General features: G+C 49.4%; 2 protein-coding genes across 3 annotated transcripts in view; one reads left to right on the forward strand and one right to left on the reverse strand.

Annotated features, from left to right (window-relative positions):
- DIS3L2 (DIS3 like 3'-5' exoribonuclease 2) overlaps positions 1-2,190 on the reverse strand; it is a 287,501-nt gene extending 285,311 nt beyond the window's left edge. The window contains exon 1 of one of the 2 annotated variants that reach the window (XM_075861827.1): positions 2,078-2,190. The gene's annotated coding sequence lies outside the window, so the exon portion shown is untranslated. The remainder of the gene's footprint in view (positions 1-2,077) is intronic. The other variant, XM_075861828.1, reaches the window with a different exon arrangement.
- Positions 1-25,092, forward strand: part of PDE6D (phosphodiesterase 6D) — a 557,644-nt gene that overhangs the window by 247,294 nt on the left and 285,258 nt on the right. The window lies entirely within an intron of this gene.

Genomic DNA, 25,092 nt, shown 5'->3' on the forward strand with positions numbered 1-25,092 from the left:
ATATAAAAATGGTCATAACTTGGCCAAAAATGCTCGTTTTTAAAAAAAACAAAACGTTACTCTTATCTCCATTGCAGCGCCGATCTGCTGCAATAGGAGATAGGGGTTGCAAAATCTGGTCACCAGATTATAAGCGCCCTATCTCCTACATAATCTGATCAGCGCTGTAATGTAGATAACAGTGGCTTTTATTTTGAAAAACGATCATTTTTTAACAAATTAGCAATTTTAGATTTATGCTAATTAGTTTCTTAATGACCATCTGGACGTGTTTTTACTTTTTACCAAAACTGCACTGCACAATCACACTATAAGGCCTCATGCACACAAACGTATTTGAACGTATTTTTTCCCTCCCGTAAATACGGGTCCTTGGTCACACGTATTCGACCTGTATTGCACCAGTATTTACGGACCCGTGCCCGTCAATACGGGTCCGGTGTCACCAGTATTCCACCCGTATTTACGGGCACGTTTTCGCTGCAAAATTGCACTGCACTAATCGGCAGCCCCTTCTCTCTATCAGTGCAGGACAGAGAGAAGGGGCAGCCCTTTCCGTAGTAAAAGTGAAAGAAATTCATACTTACCCGGCCGTTGTATTGGTGACGCGTCCCTCTCTTGACATCCAGTCCGACCTCCCTGGATGACGCGGCAGTCCATGTGACCGCTGCAGCCTGTGATTGGCTGCAGCGGTCACATGGGCTGAAACGTCAACCCGGGAGGCCGGACTGGAGGAAGAAGCAGGGAGTTCTCGGTAAGTATGAACTTCTATTTTTTTTACAGGTTGATGTATATTGTGATCGGAAGTCACTGTCCAGGGTGCTGAAAGAGTTACTGCCGATCGTTTAACTCTTTCAGCACCCTGGACAGTGACTATTTACTGACGTCGCCTAGCAACGCTCCCGTAATTACGGGTGCACACACGTAGTCACCCGTAATTACGGGAGCCCCATAGACTTCTATGGGCTGCCCGTGGCATAATTACGGCCTGAAATAGGAGATGTTCTATATTTTTCAACGGCACGGGCACCTTCCCGTAAGCATACAGGGAGGTACCCGTGGCCAATAGAAGTCCAGGGGCCCGTAAAAACGTGCCGTACGTTCGTGTGCATGGGGCCTAACAATGGGCTAGAACAATGAGAAGTGTATGAAGCTGATTGGTCACCGATAGGTCAGCGTCATACACTCCTCTGTACAACACGGATTTGGCCAAAAAGTAACACGCCCAGTTGTTCATTAAGAAACTCATTAGCATAAAGCTACTATAGGTCATAACTCCGTCAAAAATGATTGTTTTTCTAAATAAAAAACACTGCTGTTATCTACATTACAGCGCCGATCATATTATGTAGGAGATAGGGCACTTATAATGTGGTGACAGAGCCTCTTTAAGCACGGATTCCACACCCAAATCCAACATTCATGTGAACAGGGTATTCTATGAGAAAACATCTGCATGGAATAAGGAACGCGCTGTGGACTTTAAAATCTGTAGCGTATTCATTATTGTTGCAGATTATGAACTAAAAGTCGGCTAATTCACATACAGTTCCACAGGCCAAATAGGAGTCAAAGTTCCAGAAGATTTTCTAAGAGGTAACATAGTTTCAGACCCTAAGCTGGACCTACAGACAGATTCAAGATCAACATCACAGATTTCCCCCCTCATTGACACATCATGTACAGTCAGTCTCGTCCTGAATGGGACTTCTCAGGATTATTCCAGCATGGCCTCATTATTATTATCCACACGGAGAACAGCTCTAGAACATTGTGCTCTGTGGCAGTCACTCTCCTGTTCTTCCCACAATGAGAACATCCTGCCACTGCCAGCACCACTACATATACACAAGGGTCAAGCAGCAGCTGTGGACAGGTGACATCTTTGCACAAGTAACAGTGGAGTGATCATTACAGGACAGCAGGGAAAGGAGCTACTCAATCAATGACGGCGCTACTAAACGCCCTCCCCCAACCTGCACACCCATCCCCCACACAAGCAGAACGGCGACAGCTACCACAAGAATGGCGCGTCCACTACTCCTGTGCCCTTAATCCCCAACAACACACCACTTACCTAATATCTCTATCAACAGCCGGGCACCCTCTCAGTACGATTTAAATCCCCCCGGGGCCGCTGCTGACTGCTCCTGGGATTCCTCTTCCGGGTCAGGCAGGTTGAAGGGGGCGTGGCTAGTTGGAGGATTCGCACACGTGTGGGCGGGACTTATCTTAGCTGATGCTGAAGAGAGTGGCGCGCAGTGATGTTTAGCGGCCGGATGTGCAAATGGCGCCTCATGTAAATCCGCAATTCTCAGCGTGGCCTCCCAGAGAGTGGTGCGTGCAGGATCTGAATATAGTAAGACTTGTGGAAGGTTCCCGATCTGTCTGTGGTGCTGAACACCTGCCTGAAGTGCCTTATTTTTGTAATAATGAAAGCATCTACAGTGGTAACACAATGGGAAGATTTATCAAAACTGGTGCAAAAACAAACCAAAACTGGAGTAGTCTGCTGCACTACTCCGCCTGAGAATGCCATGGCCCCTCCTTGTGTCTCCGCTCAGAACTGTACCCCTTCCACTGGGGTCAGCTTACTCCAAGATGTGGGGTCGGCGGAAGATGGCAGGCTGTATTCAGCATCCACGGCTTGCCCATGATAGCCGGAAATATCTACAGCCACTGGACATAGTTGCCAACATTTGAATTTTTTTCCAGGGACACTTATGCCCCATGCACACGACCGTTGGGCCACTCGGGCCTTTTTTACAGCATCCGAGTGGCACCCGATAGTCTTCACAGACCCATGGTAGCGCATAAACCACAAAATAATAAACCAATAAACACACACACAGAATTTTGGATAATAATGGCCACGATGTGTATTAAGGGCAACCAAATAAAGAATAATTAAAATATTAAAAAAAACATAAATTAAAATAATGAAGACCAATAAAAAATATCCAGCTTTTAACTAATAAAAGACCAAGTTTGCCCAGCATTAGCTGGGTGACAAAACCCCTCTAATAAACACGGGGCAGGAAGGAAATTCAACATAATAGGGAGGGTGGGTGGACGACGGTCCGTGCTTTCAGACAACTGCTTGACCACGAAGAAACTCGGTCATTTATAGTTTGGATTCCGCCATTTAGGATTCCAATGGCCAATCAGCTGTCCTTAGGGAAAATCTGCCTGGAAATAGAATTCTCTGGAACCTGCTCGTGCCAAGGCACAGCTGACCTTGTCCAATCAGCTGATCTCCAGGAAACATCTGCCTGGAGATAGAAACCTCTGGAAACTGCTCGTACCACCTGTACAGCTTACATAGGGGACGCCAATAAGGTAAGTACCATTTTATGACATATGGGAAAAAAGGGGAAGATAAATAGACAACACAATAAACATATAAAATAAATTACCTAAATACCATTAACACATATTTTTGGGGTTCATGCGACCATGTGTCCCCCAATCTAATAGCTCGGGGGGGCCCCTGACATTCACTTTAGCGGGTGAAAAATGATCAAAGTCACCGATCCGAGGAACGATAGGACATGTTCCATCTTCCCTCGGATCACTGATGGGACTCGGACAGCGCACACGGTTGTGTGCATTAGGCGTTAGGATGTGGCGTCTTTGGTGGGTGTGTCTTATGGGGCGTGGCTTTCCAGAATTTCTGCATATAAACAAACAAAAAGTTTCGCACTAGTTTGGCTGACAACTATTTTGCTAGCCAGTATCTCTCTCTGGTTTTCCGGTTGTATACAGGCAGGTGATGTCTCACTTTATCACAAGGGCTAGGCGATACGTGCTGACCACTACTGATAGTGTAAAAACCAGCATAGATAGTGCCACACCCAGTGCCCCTTATAGCAGACAAAGAAATGGCGACAGCACACTGTGAACACTAATGCCACCTAAGCCACTAAATATAAATAAATATGCATTACTGCTAAATCTACTTACAAATAGGGAGGTTCTTAGTGCACATTTTGATCAAAAAGTGTTTGCCCACCTGCCACGACAAGGTGACCTCTGTAAGGTGGGGACCTACCCTGCACATTCAGTGCCCCTTATATATATATAGTGCCATGCACTGCTCCCTGTAGATAATACCGCATGGCCCCCTGTAGATATTGCCACACACTGCTCCCTGTAGATATTGCCACACACTTCTTGTAGTTATAGCCACGCACTGCTTCCTGTAGATAATTCCACAGTTTTTGATAGTGCCACAGTGCCCTCTGTAGATAGTGCCACACAGCCGCCCTGTAGATAGTGCCACACAGCCCCCTGTAGATAGTGCCACAAAGCCCCCTTGTAGATAGTGCCACAGATCCCTCTTATAGATAGTGCCACACAGCCCCCTGTAGATAGTGCCACACAACCCACGGTAGATAGTGCCACACAACCCACGGTAGATAGTGCCACACAGCCCCATGTAGATAGAGCCACACAGCCCGCCTGTAAATAGAGCCACCAGCCCCCTGTAGATAGAGCCACACAGCCCCCCTGTAGATTATGTCAGACAGCCCCTGTAGATAATGCCAGACAGCCCCCTGTAGATAGAACCATACAGCCCTCCCTGTAGATGATGCCACACAGCACCCCGTAGATGATGCCACACAGTCCCACTGTACTTGATGCCACACAGCCCCCCTGTACTTGATGCCACACAGCCCCACACTTCTCCTTGTAGTTATTGCCACACACTGATAATTCCACATGGCCCCCTGTAGATAGTGCCACATGGCCCTCTTGTAGATAGTGACACAGTTCCCTCTGTAGATAGGGCACTTTTTTTTAGATAGTGCCGCAGTGCCCTCTGTAGATAATAGCACAGTACCCTCTGTAGATAGTGCCACACAGCCCCTGTAGATAGAGCCACACATCCCCCCTGTAGATAGAGCCACACAGCCCCTCCTGTAGATGATGCCACACTTACCCCCCTGTACTTGATACCACACAGCCCCTGTAGATAGTGCCACACAGCCCCCCTGAAGATAGAACCACACTGTCCCCTGTAGATAGAGCCACACAGCCCTCCCTGTAGATGATGCCACACAGCACCCCGTAGATGATGCCACACTTACCCCCCTGTACTTGATGCCCCACAGCCCCCTGTAGATGATGCCACACAGCCCCCTTGTATATGCCACGCTTTGGTGTGGGATTCCTCTGCTAGAGCAGCCTTAGCCTCACTGTCCATTGACAGTGATGTCAGGGGATCCTCCTGGACCGGAATGTGATGTCAGGGGCAACCCCAGAGCAGGAGTCCCGGACAGAGCGCTACTAGCGCTCTGCCTGGGACTCCAGCTCTGCTCCTGACATCACTGTCCATATATGGACAGTGATGTCAGGGGCTTCCCCAGCCGGGGTCCCGGAGCAGAGCGCTACTAGAACTCTGTCTGGGACCTCTGCTCTTGACATCACTGTCCATATATGGACAGTGATATCAGGGACTTCCCCAGCCGGAGTCCCAGAGCAGATCCGCTTCTAGCACTCTGCCTGGGACTCCTGCTCTGCTCCTGACATCATTGTCCATATATGGACAGTGATGTCTGAGGCTTCCCCAGCCGGAGTCCGGGAGCAGAGCCGCTTCTAGCACTCTGCCTCGGACTCCTGCTCTGCTCCTGACATACCGTCCATATATGGACAGTGATTTCAGGAGCTTCCCCAGAGCAGGAGTCTCGGAGCAGAGCGCTAGTATAGTCTCTGCTCTGGGACTCCTTCTCTGGGGAAGCCCCTGACATCACTATCCATATATGGACAGTGAAGTCAGGGGCTCCATCTATGAGCGGAATCCGAGGCAGATCATCGGCAATGCTCTGACCGGGGATTCCGCTGCAGGAGGCGCCCGTCACTGACCTTATATGGACAGTGAAGTCAGGGGCTCCGACTATGAGCGGAATCCGAGGCTAGAGCATCGGCAGTGCTTTGGCCGGGGATTCCGCTGCAGGAGGTGTCCTGCCCTGACGTCACTGCCCTTATATGGACAGTGAAATCAGGCGCTCCGTCTATGAGTGGAATCCCCGGACAGGGCATTGGCCGAGGATTCCGGCGCTCCAGGAGGAGTGAATGGCAGAGCAAGAAGTGGATAGTTTCCTGCTCTGCCATAGTTTTCAATTGTATCTGTGTCCTGAGGACGCCGATACAATTGAATGTAGAAGTTGCCGTGAGAAGTCCCGGGACAGTAATTTGCCGGGACTGTCCCTGTAAATTCGGAACAGTCCCGGCAAATTCGGGACTGTTGGCAGTGGGCTCTTCACTTAGCAGATCTCTTCTGTGCCTTCGTTTTGTAGAGACCCCCACCACTATAAACTTCTCACATGTCTATATGACAGCACAAAACTTTTTTGAAGTGCCGCTCTTCCCGACTGGAGCCCTATGGAGTGAAAGCCCCACTTTGCAGCACAGTTACCCGGCTTGAAAGACGTCTACAATATCCCCCTAAAATTCTGTGTAGTTTAATATCATATTAAATATTTACAGGGCGCCAAATCTGGTTCCCTTTGTAAAGTTTGGGGGAGAGTTATTAAGACAAGCGCTGATATAAATATTGCTGAATTAGGATGCGCACCTTTGGCCTTCCATACCCAATGAGCTGGCGTAGATTTGCGCTATCATTTGCACCACTTTCTGGCATAATTTTTGTAAGTTTGCTGGATCATAAGAGGCTCAGCCACTTCGGTTAAGCTCCGCCCACTTTTTAGAATATCATGAGCGGCAAGAAATGGCCCATAAAAGTTAATAAATTCTCACTTTAAATTGTACCTGCTCTTTGAGATTACTTTTCAGAATAAGCTGTCATATGTGTACATGAGAGATAACACTATTTCTGGCCATTATATGGCACTATTTAGTAGTTTAGCAGGCTATATCTCTAATTTGTCTCTGAGCTCCCGGGTGGAGCCTAAATGCTATCATGTCTTCTATACACAGCACACATATACTTATGGCCAAACGTATGTGGGCCCCCCTTCTAATTATTAAATCCAAGTGTTTCATCAACAGACGTTGCAAACGGGCATAGAATCAAGCACACAGCAGTAGCGTAGCTAGCGGGGGGGGGGTGGTGGCCCAGGGCCCACTGAGATGGTGGGGCCTACCGCCCCCGCCATGACCGTTGCCCCCGCCATGGCCACGCCACACAGAGCGGCCTGCTGCCTGTCTGAGGGGACGGCTGCGTAACTAAAACCAGCCACCGCCAACCCCTCCTGCACTAATTGTACCTGCGTCTATATGATGCAGATACGATTACATGCATAAGCGCTGCGCCTAACAATGACGCTGCTTAGCAGGGCAGAATGACTTGCCCCGCCAATCAGCGCCTTTCAACGACGCTAGTGCTTCCGTTGTTGAAAGGCGCTGATTGGCGGGGCAAGTCATTCTGCCCTGACAATCAGCGCCTTTCAACTACGCTAGCTGTGTGATGACGTCATCGCTCCGCTTCCGTTGCTGAAAGCCGTTGATTGACGGGGCAAGTCATTCTGCCCTGCCAATCAGCGCCTTTCAACGACGCTAGCGGCGCGATGACGTCATCGTGCCACTTACGTTCAAAGGCGCTGATTGGCGGGGCAAGTCATTCTGCCCTGACAATCCGCACCCTTCAACGACGCAAGTGTCGTTCAGTCCCAGCAGCCCTGCTCAGAAGTGAGCAGGCCTGCATTGACACATGATGGCACGGGGACGGGATCAAAGTGAGTATGTATAGTTTGTTTTTTTTTCACTTTCAAGTGTGAGTGGCATTATCTACGGGGGGAGCTATATGTGGGACAATCTACTGGGGAGGCTATATGTGGGACACTATCTACAAGGGAGGCTATATGTGGGACACTATCTACAGGGGGGCTATATGTAGGGCACGATCTTCAGGTGGCCAATATGTGGGGCACTATATACAGGGTGTGCTATTTGTAGGGCACTATCTACAGGGGGCTGTATGTGGGTACTATCAACGGGGATATATGGAGGGCACTATCTACAGGGAGCAATGTGTGTGTGGGACACAGCATATAGTGCTATTATAATCAGGGACACAGTGTATGGTGCTATTATAATCATAGACACAGTGTATGGTGCTATTATAATCAGGGACACAGTGTATGGTGCTATTATAATTAGGGACACAGTATATGCTGCTATTATAATTAGGGACACTGTATGGCACTATTATAATTAAAGGTGCAGTGTATGGCGCTATTATATTTAGGGGCGTAGTATGTGGCACCAGGAGAATTTTATCTTCGTTTATAGGTGCAGAAATGTTTGAAAAGTGAGAAGCTGAAGACATCTGAGTGGAAAACTGCAGAAGTTGCTTGTGGCCGGGAGAAGTCATCATTGAGATCTGGACCGAATGGTGAAGAAAAGAGAAAAAGAGCAACTAGAATCTGAAAAGACGTAACCGATGAGTCACTTAATGTAAATGTTTATTCTGCCTCTAATCAGCACTGTTGTCACTATATGATCTGCAGCCAGATAATGGGTGGTATGATTTTTTTTTTGTGAAACAGCAGCACCCAGCATATCCTTACCATTGTTTGGGTCATGCTGGGAGCAGTAGTTTTACTCTGTACAAACCTATATGGCAGGGGTAGCCTGGCTGCTATTTACAGGGATGATGGGGTTTATATAAAGGAATGAAGGTTGTTATATACAGGGATGATGTTAGGGATCTGCCAGGTACTTCATCTAGCTATACTCCTGGGATTAATCAATCCACACCTGAGGCCAGACCTGTTCGACTGACACCATCTCCCACCAACCAGGGTGGCAGGCTCAGGAGTGGGAGAGCCTATCGCGGCCTGGTCTGTCGGAGTTAGCTCCGCCCCCTGCCCTTTATTACCTGCCCTGTGCTCTCCCTCAGTGCTTGTAATTCTTTTGGATTCCTGGCCCCACTGCTGCTTGCTCCAGCCTGCTTCTGCCGTGCTTCTGCCTTGCTGCAGTTCTGCTTGACCTGCTTTGCTTTGCCCCTGGCTTGCTTCTGTCTCCGTGCCCGCTCGGGTGTACTCACTTCGTCCTGGTCCTGACTGTTCGTTCGCCGCCCCGTTTCCTCGTGGCGTTCCGTGGCTACTGCCCCTTCCCTTGCGTGTTCCCTGTTTGTCTTCCTGTGCACTTAGCCAGCGTAGGGACCGCCGCCCAGTTGTACCTCGTCGCCTAGGGCGGGTCGTTGCAAGTAGGCAGGGACAGGGCGGTGGGTAGATTAGGGCTCACTTTCCCTTCACCTCCTTCCTGCCGTTACATAGGCCTCTGTTGATCGTTTTTTCTCTGCCCTCGGACTCATTTACGACGAGACTGACAGGACTGCTTTAGCCGAGAGTCAGCTGGTGACCTTACGTCAGGGTAGGAGACCGGTTGAGGAATACTGTTCTGATTTTAGGAAGTGGTGCGTAGCTTCTCAGTGGAACGATCCGGCCCTAAGGTGCCAGTTTAGGTTAGGATTATCTGACGCCCTGAAGGATCTGCTGGTTAGCTACCCCTCGCCTGACTCCCTTGACCAGGTTATGGCCCTAGCAGTACGACTTGACCGACGTCTCAGGGAACGTCAGCTAGAACGCTTCAGTGTGCTCCCCTCTGACTTTTCTGCGATCCCCCCCGAGGTCCCGTCTCCTCGCCCCTCCACGGAGGACTCGGAGGTACCTATGCAACTCGGGGCCTCCATGTCCCCTCGACAACGTAGGGAGTTTCGCAGAATGAATGGTCTCTGCTTCTACTGTGGGGACGACAAGCATCTACTGAACACCTGTCCCAGGCGCAAGAATAAGAAGCCGGAAAACTTCCGCGCCTAAGTGATCATCGGGGAGGTCACTTGGGCGCACAGGTATTTCCCGTTCATGTGAAACGCAATAAAATTTTGCTTCCCTTTCAGGTCTCGTTTGCTGGCCGGTCTGCCACGGGCAGTGCTTTCGTGGATTCTGGCTCATCTGCTAATATCATGTCTGTGGAATTTGCTATGTCTCTAAAGATGCCTTGTATTGATTTACCTTATCCTATCCCTGTAGTAGGAATCGACTCAACCCCCCTTGCTAATGGTTATTTTACTCAGCATACTCCTGTTTTTGAACTCCTGGTTGGCTCCATGCATTTGGAGCAGTGCTCTGTACTGGTGATGCAGGGATTATCGTCTGATCTGGTTTTAGGCCTTCCCTGGTTGCAATTGCATAATCCCACATTTGATTGGAATACTGGGGATCTCACCAAATGGGGTAATGAATGTCTTATGTCATGTCTTTCCGTTAACTCTATTTCTCCCCGGGAGGAGGTAAACACGCTTCCTGAGTTTGTTCAGGACTTCGCCGATGTGTTTTCTAAGGAGGCCTCCGAGGTGTTGCCCCCCCATAGAGATTACGATTGCGCTATCGATTTGGTGCCTGGTGCCAAGCTTCCTAAGGGTAGGATATTTAATCTTTCATGTCCTGAACGTGAAGCGATGAGGGTGTATATCCAAGAATGCCTGGCCAAGGGTTTCATTCGCCCCTCGACTTCTCCTGTAGGTGCTGGCTTCTTCTTCGTGGGGAAGAAGGATGGTGGTCTTAGGCCGTGCATTGATTATCGTAACCTGAATAAGGTCACCGTAAGGAACCAGTACCCACTTCCTTTGATTCCGGATCTTTTTAATCAGGTTCAGGGAGCCCAATGGTTTTCTAAGTTCGATCTACGGGGGGCATATAACCTTATCCGCATCAAAGAGGGGGATGAGTGGAAAACTGCGTTCAACACACCCGAGGGTCATTTCGAATACCTGGTCATGCCCTTTGGGTTGTGTAATGCCCCTGCTGTCTTCCAGAATTTTATTAATGAAATCCTGAGAGAGTACCTGGGTAATTTTCTTGTTGTGTACCTTGATGACATACTGGTGTTTTCCAAGGACTGGTCCTCCCACGTGGAGCATGTCAGGAAGGTGCTCCAGGTCCTTCGGGAGAATAATCTGTTTGCTAAGACTGAAAAATGTGTCTTTGGGGTACAGGAGATACCATTTTTAGGGCAAATCCTCACTCCTCATGAATTCCGCATGGACCCTGCCAAGGTTCAAGCTGTGGCGGAATGGGTCCAACCTGCCTCCCTTAAGGCGTTACAGTGTTTTTTAGGGTTCGCCAACTATTACAGGAGATTTATTTCCAACTTCTCGGTCGTCGCTAAGCCTCTTACGGACCTTACCCGCAAGGGTGCCGATGTCCTCCATTGGCCCCCTGAGGCCGTCCAGGCCTTTGAGACTCTCAAGAAGTGCTTTATCTCGGCCCCCGTGCTGATTCAGCCCAACCAAGAGGAGCCATTTATTGTGGAGGTTGACGCTTCCGAGGTGGGAGTGGGGGCCGTCTTGTCCCAGGGTACCAGCTCCCTCACCCATCTCCGCCCCTGTGCTTACTTCTCTAGGAAGTTTTCGCCCACGGAGAGTAACTATGATATTGGCAACCGCGAACTTCTAGCCATTAAATGGGCTTTTGAGGAGTGGCGGCACTTCCTGGAGGGGGCCAGACACCAGGTAACGGTCCTTACGGATCACAAGAATCTGGTTTTCCTAGAATCGGCCCGGAGGCTTAATCCTAGACAAGCTCGGTGGGCACTATTCTTTACCAGATTTAATTTCTTGGTTACCTATAGGGCTGGGTCCAAGAATATTAAGGCTGACGCTCTGTCACGTAGTTTCATGGCCAATCCTCCTTCCGAGAAGGATCCTGCTTGTATTTTACCCCCTGGTATAATCGTCTCTGCCACGGATTCTGATTTAGCTTCTGATATCGCGGCTGATCAGGGTGCAGCTCCCGGGAACGTCCCTGGGGACAAACTGTTTGTTCCCCTGCAATACCGGCTGAGGGTACTCAGGGAAAACCATGACTCCGCTCTATCTGGTCATCCTGGCATCTTGGGCACCAAACACCTCATTACCAGAAACTATTGGTGGCCTGGGTTGCCTAAAGATGTTAGGGCTTACGTCGCCGCTTGTGAGGTTTGCGCTAGGTCCAAAACCCCTAGGTCCCGACCTGCGGGCCTACTACGTTCCTTGCCCATTCCCCAGAGACCTTGGACCCATATCTCCATGGATTTTATCACCGATTTGCCTCCATCTCAGGGCAAGTCGGTGGTGTGGGTGGTAGTCGACCGCTTCAGCAAGATGTGCCACTTTGTGCCCCTTAAGAAGCTACCTAACGCCAAGACGTTAGCTTCTTTGTTTGTGAAACACATCCTGTGTCTCCATGGGGCCCCAGTCAATATCGTTTCTGACAGAGGGGTACAATTTGTTTCCTTATTTTGGAGAGCTTTTTGTAAAAAGTTGGAGATTGATCTGTCCTTCTCCTCCGCCTTCCATCCCGAAACTAATGGCCAAACGGAAAGGACCAACCAATCCCTGGAACAATATTTAAGGTGCTTCATCTCTGACTGTCAATTCGATTGGGTCTCATTCCTTCCCCTTGCTGAATTTTCCCTGAATAACCGGGTCAGTAACTCGTCAGGGGTCTCCCCGTTTTTCTGTAATTTCGGGTTTAACCCAAGGTTCTCCTCCGTCTCCCCTGGTTGTTCCAATAATCCTGAGGTAGAGGAGGTTCATCGGGAACTGTGCACTGTCTGGGCCCAGGTTCAGAAAAACCTAGAGGCGTCCCAGAGCGCACAAAAGATTCAGGCGGATAGTAGACGTTCTGCTAACCCCCGGTTTGTCGTCGGGGATTTGGTCTGGTTGTCGTCCAGGAACTTGCGCCTTAAGGTCCCGTCCAGGAAGTTTGCTCCCCGATTTATTGGACCTTATAAGATCATTGAAGTCCTCAACCCTGTATCCTTCCGTCTGGAGCTCCCCCCATCCTTTCGCATACATGACGTCTTCCATGCCTCCCTCCTTAAACGCTGCTCCCCGTCCTGGTCCCCCTCGAGGAAACCTCCTGTTCCCATTCTCACCCCTGAGGGGGTGGAATTCGAGGTGGCCAAGATTATGGACAGTAGGATGGTCCAGGGCTCCCTCCAGTACCTGGTCCATTGGAGAGGATACGGGCCGGAGGAGAGGACTTGGGTACCTGCCCGTGATGTTCACGCTGGGGTATTGATCAGGAGGTTCCACCTCCTCTTCCCCACTAAACCGGGTCCCCTTAGTAAGGGTCCGGTGGCCCCTCATAAAAGGGGGAGTACTGTTAGGGATCTGCCAGGTACTTCATCTAGCTATACTCCTGGGATTAATCAATCCACACCTGAGGCCAGACCTGTTCGACTGACACCATCTCCCACCAACCAGGGTGGCAGGCTCAGGAGTGGGAGAGCCTATCGCGGCCTGGTCTGTCGGAGTTAGCTCCGCCCCCTGCCCTTTATTACCTGCCCTGTGCTCTCCCTCAGTGCTTGTAATTCTTTTGGATTCCTGGCCCCACTGCTGCTTGCTCCAGCCTGCTTCTGCCGTGCTTCTGCCTTGCTGCAGTTCTGCTTGACCTGCTTTGCTTTGCCCCTGGCTTGCTTCTGTCTCCGTGCCCGCTCGGGTGTACTCACTTCGTCCTGGTCCTGACTGTTCGTTCGCCGCCCCGTTTCCTCGTGGCGTTCCGTGGCTACTGCCCCTTCCCTTGCGTGTTCCCTGTTTGTCTTCCTGTGCACTTAGCCAGCGTAGGGACCGCCGCCCAGTTGTACCTCGTCGCCTAGGGCGGGTCGTTGCAAGTAGGCAGGGACAGGGCGGTGGGTAGATTAGGGCTCACTTTCCCTTCACCTCCTTCCTGCCGTTACATAGGCCTCTGTTGATCGTTTTTTCTCTGCCCTCGGACTCATTTACGACGAGACTGACAGGACTGCTTTAGCCGAGAGTCAGCTGGTGACCTTACGTCAGGGTAGGAGACCGGTTGAGGAATACTGTTCTGATTTTAGGAAGTGGTGCGTAGCTTCTCAGTGGAACGATCCGGCCCTAAGGTGCCAGTTTAGGTTAGGATTATCTGACGCCCTGAAGGATCTGCTGGTTAGCTACCCCTCGCCTGACTCCCTTGACCAGGTTATGGCCCTAGCAGTACGACTTGACCGACGTCTCAGGGAACGTCAGCTAGAACGCTTCAGTGTGCTCCCCTCTGACTTTTCTGCGATCCCCCCCGAGGTCCCGTCTCCTCGCCCCTCCACGGAGGACTCGGAGGTACCTATGCAACTCGGGGCCTCCATGTCCCCTCGACAACGTAGGGAGTTTCGCAGAATGAATGGTCTCTGCTTCTACTGTGGGGACGACAAGCATCTACTGAACACCTGTCCCAGGCGCAAGAATAAGAAGCCGGAAAACTTCCGCGCCTAAGTGATCATCGGGGAGGTCACTTGGGCGCACAGGTATTTCCCGTTCATGTGAAACGCAATAAAATTTTGCTTCCCTTTCAGGTCTCGTTTGCTGGCCGGTCTGCCACGGGCAGTGCTTTCGTGGATTCTGGCTCATCTGCTAATATCATGTCTGTGGAATTTGCTATGTCTCTAAAGATGCCTTGTATTGATTTACCTTATCCTATCCCTGTAGTAGGAATCGACTCAACCCCCCTTGCTAATGGTTATTTTACTCAGCATACTCCTGTTTTTGAACTCCTGGTTGGCTCCATGCATTTGGAGCAGTGCTCTGTACTGGTGATGCAGGGATTATCGTCTGATCTGGTTTTAGGCCTTCCCTGGTTGCAATTGCATAATCCCACATTTGATTGGAATACTGGGGATCTCACCAAATGGGGTAATGAATGTCTTATGTCATGTCTTTCCGTTAACTCTATTTCTCCCCGGGAGGAGGTAAACACGCTTCCTGAGTTTGTTCAGGACTTCGCCGATGTGTTTTCTAAGGAGGCCTCCGAGGTGTTGCCCCCCCATAGAGATTACGATTGCGCTATCGATTTGGTGCCTGGTGCCAAGCTTCCTAAGGGTAGGATATTTAATCTTTCATGTCCTGAACGTGAAGCGATGAGGGTGTATATCCAAGAATGCCTGGCCAAGGGTTTCATTCGCCCCTCGACTTCTCCTGTAGGTGCTGGCTTCTTCTTCGTGGGGAAGAAGGATGGTGGTCTTAGGCCGTGCATTGATTATCGTAACCTGAATAAGGTCACCGTAAGGAACCAGTACCCACTTCCTTTGATTCCGGATCTTTTTAATCAGGTTCAGGGAGCCCAATGGTTTTCTAAGTTCGATCTACGGGGGGCATATAACCTTATCCGCATCAAAGAGGGGGATGAGTGGAAAACTGCGTTCAACACACCCGAGGGTCATTTCGAATACCTGGTCATGCCCTTTGGGTTGTGTAATGCCCCTGCTGTCTTCCAGAATTTTATTAATGAAATCCTGAGAGAGTACCTGGGTAATTTTCTTGTTGTGTACCTTGATGACATACTGGTGTTTTCCAAGGACTGGTCCTCCCACGTGGAGCATGTCAGGAAGGTGCTCCAGGTCCTTCGGGAGAATAATCTGTTTGCTAAGACTGAAAAATGTGTCTTTGGGGTACAGGAGATACCATTTTTAGGGCAAATCCTCACTCCTCATGAATTCCGCATGGACCCTGCCAAGGTTCAAGCTGTGGCGGAATGGGTCCAACCTGCCTCCCTTAAGGCGTTACAGTGTTTTTTAGGGTTCGCCAACTATTACAGGAGATTTATTTCCAACTTCTCGGTCGTCGCTAAGCCTCTTACGGACCTTACCCGCAAGGGTGCCGATGTCCTCCATTGGCCCCCTGAGGCCGTCCAGGCCTTTGAGACTCTCAAGAAGTGCTTTATCTCGGCCCCCGTGCTGATTCAGCCCAACCAAGAGGAGCCATTTATTGTGGAGGTTGACGCTTCCGAGGTGGGAGTGGGGGCCGTCTTGTCCCAGGGTACCAGCTCCCTCACCCATCTCCGCCCCTGTGCTTACTTCTCTAGGAAGTTTTCGCCCACGGAGAGTAACTATGATATTGGCAACCGCGAACTTCTAGCCATTAAATGGGCTTTTGAGGAGTGGCGGCACTTCCTGGAGGGGGCCAGACACCAGGTAACGGTCCTTACGGATCACAAGAATCTGGTTTTCCTAGAATCGGCCCGGAGGCTTAATCCTAGACAAGCTCGGTGGGCACTATTCTTTACCAGATTTAATTTCTTGGTTACCTATAGGGCTGGGTCCAAGAATATTAAGGCTGACGCTCTGTCACGTAGTTTCATGGCCAATCCTCCTTCCGAGAAGGATCCTGCTTGTATTTTACCCCCTGGTATAATCGTCTCTGCCACGGATTCTGATTTAGCTTCTGATATCGCGGCTGATCAGGGTGCAGCTCCCGGGAACGTCCCTGGGGACAAACTGTTTGTTCCCCTGCAATACCGGCTGAGGGTACTCAGGGAAAACCATGACTCCGCTCTATCTGGTCATCCTGGCATCTTGGGCACCAAACACCTCATTACCAGAAACTATTGGTGGCCTGGGTTGCCTAAAGATGTTAGGGCTTACGTCGCCGCTTGTGAGGTTTGCGCTAGGTCCAAAACCCCTAGGTCCCGACCTGCGGGCCTACTACGTTCCTTGCCCATTCCCCAGAGACCTTGGACCCATATCTCCATGGATTTTATCACCGATTTGCCTCCATCTCAGGGCAAGTCGGTGGTGTGGGTGGTAGTCGACCGCTTCAGCAAGATGTGCCACTTTGTGCCCCTTAAGAAGCTACCTAACGCCAAGACGTTAGCTTCTTTGTTTGTGAAACACATCCTGTGTCTCCATGGGGCCCCAGTCAATATCGTTTCTGACAGAGGGGTACAATTTGTTTCCTTATTTTGGAGAGCTTTTTGTAAAAAGTTGGAGATTGATCTGTCCTTCTCCTCCGCCTTCCATCCCGAAACTAATGGCCAAACGGAAAGGACCAACCAATCCCTGGAACAATATTTAAGGTGCTTCATCTCTGACTGTCAATTCGATTGGGTCTCATTCCTTCCCCTTGCTGAATTTTCCCTGAATAACCGGGTCAGTAACTCGTCAGGGGTCTCCCCGTTTTTCTGTAATTTCGGGTTTAACCCAAGGTTCTCCTCCGTCTCCCCTGGTTGTTCCAATAATCCTGAGGTAGAGGAGGTTCATCGGGAACTGTGCACTGTCTGGGCCCAGGTTCAGAAAAACCTAGAGGCGTCCCAGAGCGCACAAAAGATTCAGGCGGATAGTAGACGTTCTGCTAACCCCCGGTTTGTCGTCGGGGATTTGGTCTGGTTGTCGTCCAGGAACTTGCGCCTTAAGGTCCCGTCCAGGAAGTTTGCTCCCCGATTTATTGGACCTTATAAGATCATTGAAGTCCTCAACCCTGTATCCTTCCGTCTGGAGCTCCCCCCATCCTTTCGCATACATGACGTCTTCCATGCCTCCCTCCTTAAACGCTGCTCCCCGTCCTGGTCCCCCTCGAGGAAACCTCCTGTTCCCATTCTCACCCCTGAGGGGGTGGAATTCGAGGTGGCCAAGATTATGGACAGTAGGATGGTCCAGGGCTCCCTCCAGTACCTGGTCCATTGGAGAGGATACGGGCCGGAGGAGAGGACTTGGGTACCTGCCCGTGATGTTCACGCTGGGGTATTGATCAGGAGGTTCCACCTCCTCTTCCCCACTAAACCGGGTCCCCTTAGTAAGGGTCCGGTGGCCCCTCATAAAAGGGGGAGTACTGTTAGGGATCTGCCAGGTACTTCATCTAGCTATACTCCTGGGATTAATCAATCCACACCTGAGGCCAGACCTGTTCGACTGACACCATCTCCCACCAACCAGGGTGGCAGGCTCAGGAGTGGGAGAGCCTATCGCGGCCTGGTCTGTCGGAGTTAGCTCCGCCCCCTGCCCTTTATTACCTGCCCTGTGCTCTCCCTCAGTGCTTGTAATTCTTTTGGATTCCTGGCCCCACTGCTGCTTGCTCCAGCCTGCTTCTGCCGTGCTTCTGCCTTGCTGCAGTTCTGCTTGACCTGCTTTGCTTTGCCCCTGGCTTGCTTCTGTCTCCGTGCCCGCTCGGGTGTACTCACTTCGTCCTGGTCCTGACTGTTCGTTCGCCGCCCCGTTTCCTCGTGGCGTTCCGTGGCTACTGCCCCTTCCCTTGCGTGTTCCCTGTTTGTCTTCCTGTGCACTTAGCCAGCGTAGGGACCGCCGCCCAGTTGTACCTCGTCGCCTAGGGCGGGTCGTTGCAAGTAGGCAGGGACAGGGCGGTGGGTAGATTAGGGCTCACTTTCCCTTCACCTCCTTCCTGCCGTTACAGATGATGGTTATATACAGGGATGATGGGTAGTCCAGCCATCATCCCTGCATTAACACCCATCATCCTTGTGTATACCAGCCATCATTCCCTTATATAACCCCCATCATCCCTGTATATAACCCCCATGAACCCTGTATATGCAAGCCATCATTCCTGTTTATAACCCCCATTTTACCTGTATATACTAGCCAGGCTGGTATATACAGAGATGATAGCGGTTATATACAGGGATAAAGGCTGGTATATATAGGGATGATGGGGGTTATATACAGGGATGTTGGCTGGTATATTCAGGGATGATGGGGGTTATATACAGGGATGATGGCTGGTATATTCCGGGATGATGGTGGTTATATACAGGGATGATGGCTGGTATATAATTAGAATGTGCCTCTTCAGTTGTAAACATGCGTTAGGGGAGCCCACTGGGTTGGGACCCATTCAGATATGTTTTGTTCCCCCTGTGCTAAACCCCTTACTACGCCTCTGGCTCACAGCCATGCAATCTGCATACACAAACACTTCTAGTAGGAGCATCAATAGCTCAGCCTTGAAGTGGAAGACAGCGCAAACTTACAGTGCGGCCCTGCCAATTTCTGAACCATGGGTTGTGTATAAATTGCATATCCTCTTGCAGGGGTATCCTCTCAATAGTTCTAAACTGCCTCTGGAAGTGATACCAGCACAAAAACTGCAGACTTGCCTAAGATCACCATGCACAATGTAAGCTGTGGCTGGACTGGAGTGGTGTAAAGCATGCTGCCACTGGACTCTGGAGCAGTGGAAACCTGGCCTTTCTCTGTAGGGATTAACCACGTTCTGACAAATGCTCTTTTGGCTGAATTGGCACAAATTCCCACAGATACACTCCAAAATCTTATGGAAAGCCTACCCAGAAGAGTGGAGGCATTTAGAGGCCGGAAAAGGAGGTCTAACTTCATATTAAGGCCCATGGTTTAGGCTTGGGATATCCAACAAGCTCATATAGATGTGATGGTCAGGTGTCTACATACTTTTCGCTGTATAGTGTATATAAGTAAGAGAAACAACATTTAAAGTAACAATTTAACAGCTAATTGAACATATGACCCGGATGACAGCTCCATGGTCCCAGAGCCACCCTGAGGAGATCCAGAGGAGAGAGAAGCACGGATGGCCACTCCACAGAAGGACAAGTTGCAAAATGCTCCCTCTCCCACCAAGTGTGTGTGGTCTTTTCATTTGCCTCCGTTGTTCTCTAAGTTTGTCTTTCTTTATAGTCTATGGCAGCGATTTCTGAAATACCTATAGTTTTGGGACGGTGCACTTCCTGTGGTGAGGGATAATTGTTCAAGCAGCCTGTATAAGCTGAATTGCCCAAAATTTGCAATAGTTTTAGGTAGCCAAGTGAAGCATGGATAGGAGTACCAACTATGGTGTATTAAGAATCCAGAGGTTGGTGATCCTAGTACAAGCGGCCAAAAAGCTTTGACAAGGACAGGCCTAACAGTTATGGGACAGACGCCTCTGTATCTCCAGCCTTTGCTTGGGACCAAAGGAAATCTACGATGGAGAAGGGCAAGTAGGGGCATAAGACAATTCTAAAGCGTATACAGTATCTTGCACCTTATTGTCAGTGGAGACTTTGTGGGATAGGGAGAAGAAAGAGATCCACTGGGCTTGTGAGAGCTGCTTGTTTTGCTCTCTCTCTCTCTTGGGCAGCACAGTAGCAAGGCAACTCTGGAGACGGTTCCTCTTTTTGTGGGTTTCCATTGACAAGGTCAAGTGGGCCTTTATTGGTAGAAAGGATGGTTCAGGGAAGTAGAAGACTACTGCCTTAGTCTATAGTGTATGAAGAAGAAAGAAAAGGGTGGGAAGGTGGTTCTATGAGGTCTGCTCCGGGATAAGGCAGTGAGAGGGACAGGGCATGTATCCTGGGCCATAAGGATGCATTGTTTAACTGTGTTCAGATCAAGGACAATTGTGGACTGAAAACATGCAGTAGAGCTGCAGTCAGGGAAACACAGACTCCTTAAAGGAACAGTGTCATCACAAATTATTTTTTTATATGTTAAAGATGTTAGTGCTTTATTAAAAACGTTTATATTTATTTGTGTGTTTGTGTTTTACTTTTTCTTATTTTTACACTTTTTCTTCCCTATGGGGGCTGCCATTTTTTGTTCCATTTCTGTGTGTGTCGATTAACGACACATACAGACATTGAATACGGCAGCCACAGTCCCATAGGGACGACGAACGGCTCCCGTCCCATTGACTTCAGTGTACGGCGTCTGTGTGGGAACTGCGCATGCGCCGCTCCCACACAGTCCTATTCGAAATTGGCGCCGTCCGGCGCCATTTTCCTGTGGACCGGAAGTCGCGGCCGGACAGTAATATTACTACTTCCGGTCGCGGCTTCCGGATTTGTGCACTTGGACCAGCGGCAGCAAACGGAGCGGACGGGCCGGAGGGAGCCGCGGCGGCAGGAGCAGGTAAGAGATTTCTATGTATGTTCGTGTTTGTGTGTGTTTACTACTGTATGTAAACCTACTACACTGTGTGTTAGCTCAAAAAATGGCGACACAGTGTAGGAGGTTACACCGTTCAAACTCCTCGTTTATCCCGGCACTAGCCAGGATAAAGGAGGGGGGGATGCTGAGAGCTCACTAGAGCGAGGGCTTTTAAACCAATGTTGCAATGCTGCAATTTTGGGAATAGCTCCATCTAGTGACCAGAAATGGGTAATATTATAAATTAGAATTAATTTATAATATTTCCTGACTAGTGAAAAAAATAAAAAAAATTTGAACAATGTTTAGTCACCCACACACTACATGTTTAATTTTTTAAAAAAAAACATGTTTTTCTGGCAACACATTGCCTTTAAGTAAAGAGTATTTGCCTGCTCAGTTGAAGCTTTAGAACTTTTTGTTCTTCCTCGTCCAATAAGAAGGGGGAATGTATATGAGAATGAGAATGCCTATAATATTTCCCCCAATGCTATGAAATAAAAATGTCAACGTGCGTTGGGGTGCTGGAAAGTGTGAAGGCAGTTACTATGGCATATGGTGGGTGAGGTTGACTCATGTATTGAGCATGTATTTGTCAAGTATACTATTATGTAATCGTTTTTTGGGCAACTTTGCATATGTATCTTATACTTGATGTTTGGTATGGTGTGGTGTTATAGGTAAGAGAATCAAAAGTAGGCTATTAGGAGGTCATTTCATAACTCCTTCTGACACAGAAGATACATCTGATTTACATAGGAAATGCAGATCTTTGGCCATCAAAGGATGTCCACTGTCTGACAAATGTTTAATTGGCTCTTTCCTCACCAAGGTGCGAGATGTGCTGATTAAGGATTTGTCACTAGGGCTGACCAAACATCTAAAGCTATGCAAATGGATGCCTGTGGTGTGTCTGTCTGTGGACCAGGAGAAACATGGGAGAATGGCATGGTGTTCAAAGAAAGTATGATACATCAAGGCAAACCCCGTCATAATTTATATTTGTAATGACGCACATAGCTAGTTATGATCAGGGAAATACTGTGGTATACTGTGGTAGCATACTGTGGTATAAATTATTGGGGTGTTGGAAACTACGGGAGTAATTTAGCATAATCCTGTCATCTAGAGTAGGTGGGCGTGGATTTATGAGGTAAATTAATAAACTCAGTAGTGTAGTTCACCCCTGTGACGTGACCTGAGATCGGCGATCGTCACAGATTGGTGGCAGCGGTGGGATAGTGTTATTGTCATTTACACTGTTAAAGACGTTAAGTGTTTTGTTTAAGAAATTAACCTTTACACTTAAGGGCTGGAGTATCCTTGAAAAGAATACAACAGTCCACAAGGAAGAACTCAGTGCATACTATTTGTCAGCTAACATACATACGTGCAAAACAGTTTCCCTTCCCCTTCTTGTTTTTTCTTTTCTTTCTTTTATTTTGAAAAAACCGCTGATAAGATGGCAGAGGTGTATAGAAATAAGAGGAAAGATGAACTGCTAGTCCTCTGTGAGGAGAGAAGGCTGGACGGAACGAACAAAAGTAAAGCGGATCTGATCCAAGCGTTGGTGGCAGATGATACACAGCTCCACCATCCCGAGGGACCAGAGCAGGAAACTTCAGCCTCAGAGGAACGGACAGGAGACTCCAGTCAGGAACTGGCTGGGCATGGCAGTACCAGCAGTACCAGGTCTCAAAACGGTATGGAGTCTTCTCTTTCTCTAATCCTCCAGCAGATTGGCAACTGTGATCCGAATATGCGGATGCAACTGGTGATGCAAGAGCGCCAAGCAGAGCGAGAAGCTGCACAACGCCAAGCAGAGTTTGCGGAACGTCAAGCGGAGCGAGAAGAACGCCAGGCAGAGCGGGAGTACCAGCTCAAGTTGACCCAAATGCAGCTGCCAAGTGCTTCATCCTCACCTCAGAGTGAGTCCACCATCAACCTTAAACCCCGTCTAGAGCGTTTCCCTGTCATGGAGAAAGACGGCGATCTGGATGTTTATTTGAAAGGTTTTGAAAAGGTCTGCAGACAATTCCAACTGCCACCTGCAGACTGGGCTAAGTATCTGACTCCAGGGCTGAAAGGCAAAGCTCTGGAGGTGTTTGCAGCCCTGCCCACAACTATCGATCAAGATTATGAGGCTATTAAAAAGGCCTTAATCCAACGATTTAACCTCACCCCAGAGGTATACAGGAAGCGATTTCGGGCTTTGCAGCGCGCGGGTACTGACAGTTACTCAGACCTGGCCGATGGACTAAAGAACCACTTCAGGCAGTGGACGCAGGGATTAGCTGTCAACACTTTTGAAGATTTGGAGGATCTGATGATCATGGACCAGTTTCTCCACACCTGTCCTATGGAAGTACGACAGTTTATTTTGGACCGTGAGCCCAAGACCCTGGATAAAGCTGCCCAGATAGCGGATGTATATGCCGCCAACAGAGCGCCAGAGGCGCGAAAGCCTGCTGTTCCAGGCTGGAAAGGGGGAAAGCCCCCTATTAACACTTTTGCCCCTACTCGCAGATCACCAGGAGGTGTTGCCCCTGCCCCACTTCCCAGGCCTGCTGTTGATAATCGCAGGTGTTTTGGATGCAACCAAGTGGGGCATATCAGCACTGCTTGCCCAGAGAAGAGGAAAACTACCCCTTTGCCCAAACCATCTATTTTGTCCCCAGCAGTTTTGTTTGTGGGTGGGAGGGAGAGGGCATCTTGTGACAATTTACAAGCGGTCACTGTGGGCAAGACGGTTACCATGGGACTGAGGGACACTGGTGCCGAAATGACTCTTGTCCACCCAGAGCTTGTTTCTTCAGAAGACATTATCCCAGGAAAAACTCTAACTGTTTCTGGAGTTGGTGGTCTGATCCCGGCCTTACCCATGGCACGAGTTTACCTGGATTGGGGGGCGGGAAGAGGGATGATGGATGTGGGAGTGACGGATAAAATCCCCACTAATGTGTTACTAGGAACCGATCTGGGACGTTTAGTCTCCAGATATATTTCTTCAGACCTTGAGGAGGACTCTAGCGTACTTGCTGCCCCATGTGTGTCACCGCAGGTAGTATATGATAATAATGAAACTGTCAATACTATGGAATGTGATGACCCTGTGTCCAGCAATGTTATAGACTTACATAATGTTACTGTGCTTAGTGATAGCCTAGACTCATCTAACAATGCATTGGATATAGACTGTATAACTAGCAATGATGTAGGTGATTGTATAGCGTCAGATAATGATTTGTGTGTAGATTTAGTAGCGGGAAACGTCATAAACATGCATGAAATCCCTGTCACATGCACACACACACCAGTTCACCAAGACGGGGAGAAGGTTGTGTCCATTTCTCCTGTGACGCGCAGTCAGGGTGCCTGTAACACAAACCTGGGTTCTGGGCCCCCTACTGTGTCTGCTGCAGAGGAAGTGGGGACAGCTGACAGCCCGCAGCCAGCGGCAGAAGTTAGTCAGAATGTGTTGCTATCAGCCAGTACAGACGCAGAATGTCAGTTGTTTCAGACGGCCCTACGCACTGACGATAGTCTGCAGAAGCTGCGACAGCTGGCTGATCGGACCCCAGAGGAGGGGGACACTGAAAAAATAACCTGGGACCAGGGGAGACTGTATAGACAAAGTATTTCCACTGACCCCCAGCAGGATGTATTAAAAGACAGGCAACTAGTGGTGCCACGTCAGTTCAGGGAACAACTCCTGCGGGTGGCTCATGAAATACCACTAGCTGGTCACCTAGGGATAAGTAAGACTAAGAGTCGCCTAAAACACAACTTTTACTGGCCTGGCCTGGGGAATGATGTGACAGATTACTGCCGTTCCTGTAATGTGTGCCAAAGGATGGGGAAGTCGGGACCTGTGCACCGGGCCCCCCTCATTCCTTTGCCCATAATTGATGAGCCTTTTCGACGGATTGCTGTGGATCTGGTAGGGCCCTTGGCCATACCCAGCAGTTCTGGAAAGCGCTTTATCCTGACGGTAGTGGATTATGCCACACGTTACCCAGAAGCCATAGCATTATCCTCCATCAGGGCTGATAAGGTAGCAGACGCCCTTCTGACCATATTTTCCCGTGTAGGATTTCCCAGGGAGATGCTCACAGATCAGGGGACCCAGTTTATGTCAAATTTGATGCAGTGCCTCTGTAAGAAAATACAGGTGCAACACCTGGTGGCCAGCCCTTACCATCCTCAGACTAATGGTCTGTGTGAAAGGTTTAACGGGACCCTCAAGCAGATGCTACGAATGCTTGTGGCGTCCCAAGGGCGAGACTGGGAGCGTTATCTCCCGCACCTGCTATTTGCTTACAGAGAGGTACCGCAGGCATCAACCGGTTTCTCACCCTTTGAGCTCCTGTATGGAAGGAGGGTACGGGGACCCCTAGATCTCATGAAAGAAGCATGGGAGGGAGAATTGGTTACACCAGAGGTCTCTGTGATAGATTATGT

The sequence above is a fragment of the Rhinoderma darwinii genome, chromosome 4 (genome assembly GCF_050947455.1).
Source record: "Rhinoderma darwinii isolate aRhiDar2 chromosome 4, aRhiDar2.hap1, whole genome shotgun sequence".
In the NCBI taxonomy this organism is placed as follows: Eukaryota; Metazoa; Chordata; class Amphibia; order Anura; family Rhinodermatidae; genus Rhinoderma; species Rhinoderma darwinii.